The 5,185-nt window shown below is 39.7% G+C and overlaps 1 long non-coding RNA gene across 1 annotated transcript; it reads left to right on the forward strand.

The window, feature by feature from the left end:
- The first annotated feature begins 360 nt into the window (after positions 1–360).
- Positions 361–4,554, forward strand: LOC139827069 (uncharacterized). The gene is made up of 3 exons (XR_011737259.1): positions 361–602; positions 748–833; positions 3,581–4,554. It is a non-coding gene; the product is annotated as an uncharacterized lncRNA (long non-coding RNA).
- The last annotated feature ends 631 nt before the right edge of the window (positions 4,555–5,185 follow it).

Consider the following 5,185-nt stretch of genomic DNA (forward strand, 5'->3'; position numbering starts at 1 on the left):
ATTGTTGATACCCAGACAACTTTGAAAAATATTCTCTAAAGAAACTGGAGATTTTTTTATGTGCCAAGCTTGTCTTTCACTCTGCTTTCTTCTTGATTCCTCTTAGATAACTGTAGAAGGAAAAAAAAATGTATCAGTTTGCAGATCGCAGCCTGCAGGCACTGAATATCCTGCAGCACTGGGCTGGCTCGTCTGCCTCTAACGTCCTGTTTCCATACAGAAGTCTCTTCAGCACAAACAAAAAGAGGGAAGTGAGACGAAAAACACGAAAAACAATTGCCAGAATGATGAATAAGGAGTTAAACTTGGGTCAGTGTTAACCTTTCCTTGAAGACTTATTCGTAGAAACCCACCATGGAGTCAGGGAGGAAAGGTCAAGCACCAGCAGTGAGAGATCGAGACTGATCTGAACACCAGAATAGTTTTCAGGTTACCTTCCAAGTGGAATTAACATCTTTCATTGCCTTCCTACGTGCAGCTAATTGCAAAGTTATTTTTTCCTGATAAGTCATTCATTTTGCAGCATAATTGCATAGATCTTTAACTTTGGGAAACAAAAGTTATTTTTCTTTCCCTTACCAACAGTATTGCAAAAGATGAAGGTCAGTATCCAAGGAGAAGCAGATACATAAATAGGTGCTCAGTTACATTATCTCTTAAACAAACATGCATTTGGAAAAATGCATTTTGTTTTCTTTTCCAAAGTCAGCTTCAATTCCATGCATCTCTCTGTTTTAACCTATTTAGCACCAGTGTGTTTTTTACATCTTTACTTACAAAACAACAATCCAAGGTGCTCTTCTGCAGACATGATGGACTTTTCTATAACACAGGTAAGTATTTTCATTTTTTGAACTGGGTATGTGGAGACATGTACTCTGGATAATGACTGGATGCTGCAGTTGGTGCTCCAGATGGGATCTCTCCCACAGTTAGGTTGTAGGATGGTGAGACTGTAGAATGGTTGGACTGTAGGATGGTAGGACTGTAGAATGGCAGGACTGTAGGATGGTGGGACTGTAGGATGGTAGGCCTTCCACGCTGAAGGAGGAAAGGCACTTAGAGGGAACTGGAATTTCTGGAGCTTGAGAGATTAGGGAGGATCCTTTTCCCAAACTGCCCTGGCAAAGCAGTTTTGGTATGCTGTCCTCTGTTAGTCCCCACAATGGAAAGTAAAGGACACAACACCGAAGTTACAGTGGTGAAGGGTGGACTTGGACTGTTATTTGAGTTTAGATGCAGCTGATGTGAGTGGGCAAAAGTGGTACCTCATATTGTGACTGTCAGGATTAGTGGAAGAGTACTTGAATGCTTCGGAAACTATATATAATTATTCCTTTGTATATAATAGCCTTTGGCATCTTTTTCTTAAAGTTAAAAAATACTCCCATCTATCTGGTGCAGTGGCATATATCTGTAACCTGATTCAATTCCTGAGTGGTATCTCTGGCTTTGTCCAGGTTAAAAACCACAACCAAAAGCCAGAGTTATAAATAAAAATGAGTGTGTTTATAAACATCTGCAGTGGGATTGCACAAAACTAGCAGCATTTTGGGAAACTAGAGAAAAGGATGGTGGAAATAAATAGTACCTGATCCATTCAGAACCTACTCTAACCTCAGAGCATTTCAAAACATGACAATACCATGACAGCTCTTGCACCAGGTCTGTAATTAAAGTTGAGAATACTATTCTTTAAGGCAGTCATTCATTTTGCTTGTCCCTGAGGAAGATTACAGCACCTTATTTCCCAATTTTGAGCACTTGTTTGTTGGTTTTGTTAGTCTGTTTCGGTTGGTTGGTTTTGTTTGTTTGGTGGTTGTTGTTGTTTTTTCCATTCTGTTTGAGTATTGTAAGTTTAGTTTGAAGGTTCTTATTAATGGAACAACACAGGCTTTTCAAATTCTACTAAATGAAAATGTATTGAATTCAGGTGCATAAAGCTCTATTTTAAAAAAGCTCTTGCTAGACTTATATATTAAAAATAGCTTCTAAATCCATCAAATTTGTTATGTTTGTTAGAAACAAATAGGGTGAGGAAAAAACTGAATAAGGGAAGAGTGCCAGAGATGAGAAAACATTGAGGATTTAGGTAGATGGTCACTCTGCAAATGTCTGAGGTAATGGAAGATGGTACTGTGGTGTTTTTGTGTTGAGATGCTCTTAATGACAGTTGATGAGTCTTTAATAAAAAGGTGAATTAAGAAACACTTGAGGCATCTCTGAGAGGGACTTACGCATCTCACTCAGCCTCAGTTCACATCAACAAGACATGAACAGAGACATACCCAGGCTCTTGGGGGGTCAGCCACTATTTCCTTTACCACTTCTTGGCTCATAACCTCCGCTTGAACTTATCATTTCTCAGATCTACCAGCAGAAAAACCTGCATGAGCTCTCCTACAGCTGTCTCATTCAAATCAGATGAGCTGGTTTAAGCAACTTTAATAGCAAACATGCTGACCCAATAGATTTCATTTGAAATGGTTTAGTAAGCCCTTGGATGAGTATCTCCTCTGCAGCTGTAAAGATGTAAAAGTGAGCCCTGCCAGGGGAAAAATGAGGAGGAGTTTAGGACAGGTTCTTGATTGTTTTCCTTTTCTATTGGCACAGATAGTTGCAGCAGGTTAAATTTGTCCTTATTTTACTCATGGCATATTTGTCTACTACTGCAGAACAGACTTGATACAGACATTTCTGGTTTGTATTTTGGCTCATACTGGAAGGGCCACATCACACAGTATTTGCTCTTTTCTCATTTGATCAAAATCGGTCTTACTTTGCCAACTGAAGACACAGCCAGGTCAAAAGCCTGGGTCACTTTTAAAAGCATCGAGTAACACCAGGCATCACTCTTCCCAGCCATTTTGACATCAGAATGAAGCACTGGAAGGAGCCTTCTGGGTCATAAATATCTGCAGGTTTCTGTGTCATATATCCCCATCACAAAGTCATGAAGTTCTGCTCTAAAAGCATTGCTACTCCCTGTACTCACTGTTCCTCATAAAAATACTTTCTAGAGCTACAGTATGACAGTTGGGACCCATCCCTAAATTTCTAACCCTGCTTAGTTGGAGGCTGCCTTTGGTTGTAGCATACTGGTCCCATGAAGGGAAGAATTAACCAGAATCCAGAGCACTCTGCTTGGTCAGAGATGTCCAGGCGTTGTGTATAGCTCCAGCATTTCATCCTGCTGGGCAAATGCCTCAGGCTCCAGTGGGACTCCAGCAAATCAATGTTTTCCCAGAAGCCCATGGACATGTCACAGGTGGCTACAGCTGACACCACCACACACAGATCCCCAGGGAATTTTAGCAGCATAGGCCTCACTGACTGTTATCAGCCTTCTCTCTGGATTTATCTACACTCTGCTCTCTCTTATCTAAAAAGACATAGTTCCCTTCCCCTCACCTGCCTTACCTCTTTTCTCATCCTCCATGGCTCAACCTCTTTCCCTCAGTAACCTTCAGCACTAGCCTCCCAGTCTCTCCGCACTCCCTCTTGTCACACTCTCAAAGCTTTTCTTGTGCTCAAGCCCTGGCACCTTTTATCCCAACAGGGTTTTTTTTTGTCTGCACAGACAGCACCAGACAACTGAAACAATGTGTAGACCTGATGAGGATGGAGGGACCTACCATGCTTTTGACACACCTTTGTGCCTTCCTTATTCTGCGTTGCCCTGGATGTTGGCAAGATACACTGATACACTAAACCCATTTCCAGGTGACTAGGGGCAAAGCTCTCTGTCCAGAAGTCCTTGTGTGCTGGATGCTCTTTGTGCACATCCAAACAGCAGATGCAAACACGTCAGCAAATACAAGTTTTAGGTATATTATCATGCTTTGGCCAGTACCATCCAGCTGCATCATTCTGCTTCAGCATGGTACAGGCCAGACAGTACCACCCATGAACCCTACCTGTTGTGCAGGGAAAAAAAAAAAAAAAGACAGATATTGTTCAGCTCTTATTCCTTGTAGTTAATTCATGGAGATATTATTTTGCTGGATGCCATGGTACAACATTTTATAATAAATAAAACAAAAAGAAAATACATCATAGGTAAAACACAGCTGTTTATATGTATCATCTCTGGAAGTTAAGCTGAGGATTAAAAAAATATTAATTTAATTTAGGATGTTACATGTACTGCATATGTGCCTCCCTGTAATCCTGTAATTTTATTTGCCATGCATATAATGTCTTTGCTGGTGTGCATTCCTGGATCTTCCTTGAAAGGTAAGTCATTTTACCTCTCTCATCAAGAGAGGAGACAAAGATGGGGTCCAGAGAGGGATTTGTCTTTTCCAGTGTTATATAGGAAGGTTCTGACACAGATCACCTGGAGCCCAGGTTCCCTGCTTGTGTTTCCAATATAAAGCCAATCTTTTCAGTGTCACTTTAATTTAGATTACGAACATTTTTCAATGTAGAGAAAATCAAACTATATTTTTCCTATGTGTATACTCCTTAGTTTATTTTCTGTAACATCGCTACTGTATGTCAAAACTATTGCCTTTGAAAAAAAATGAAACATAATGTGACTGAAAAACATGTTGTTTAGATACATAACAGTGTTTTCCCAATTTCTTATCCAGAATTTTATAGCATTTAAAATGGAGATGGGATTAAAACCTTTTTTTTTTCCCTTTGTTTCTTTCTTCCTCTTCTTTCCCTCTCCCTCCCACAATACAGAATTAGTATCTCAGAATATTTTAATATAGGCAAGAATGTGACTAGTACATTCACTAATTCAGGTCAATGTCCTCTACCTTCAATTGTATTATTTGCAGACCTTTCACAGTTAATTGCTCATTTTTTGCAATAGCGACTGGAATTTCCTCTCGAGGGTCACAAAGGCGCCTGTTCTTGAATCTGCCATTTCCTCTTTGTGAAGACCACCAAAAAAAGTGCAGAAGGGTCAGTAACTTTTAGATTAAATGATGCATAGAAACAAAACTGAAAAGCAGAACTAAAACCCAAATCTGCCTACTCAGTTTCAATATTCAAATGCACTTACTCTGCCAGGAAGGGAATCCTTCTCAGCAAAGCCTTTTGAAAATGTGCCCAGCATTTCCTTTTTATTTTGTCAACATTTAGTTACAGTGCAAAACTGACTTAACTATACAATGAGAAAAGCAGTTATTTCAAGTATTATATTGAGGATAAAATGCATGTTAACATTAAT

The sequence above is a fragment of the Patagioenas fasciata genome, chromosome 1 (genome assembly GCF_037038585.1).
Source record: "Patagioenas fasciata isolate bPatFas1 chromosome 1, bPatFas1.hap1, whole genome shotgun sequence".
NCBI classification, from domain to species: domain Eukaryota; kingdom Metazoa; phylum Chordata; class Aves; order Columbiformes; family Columbidae; genus Patagioenas; species Patagioenas fasciata.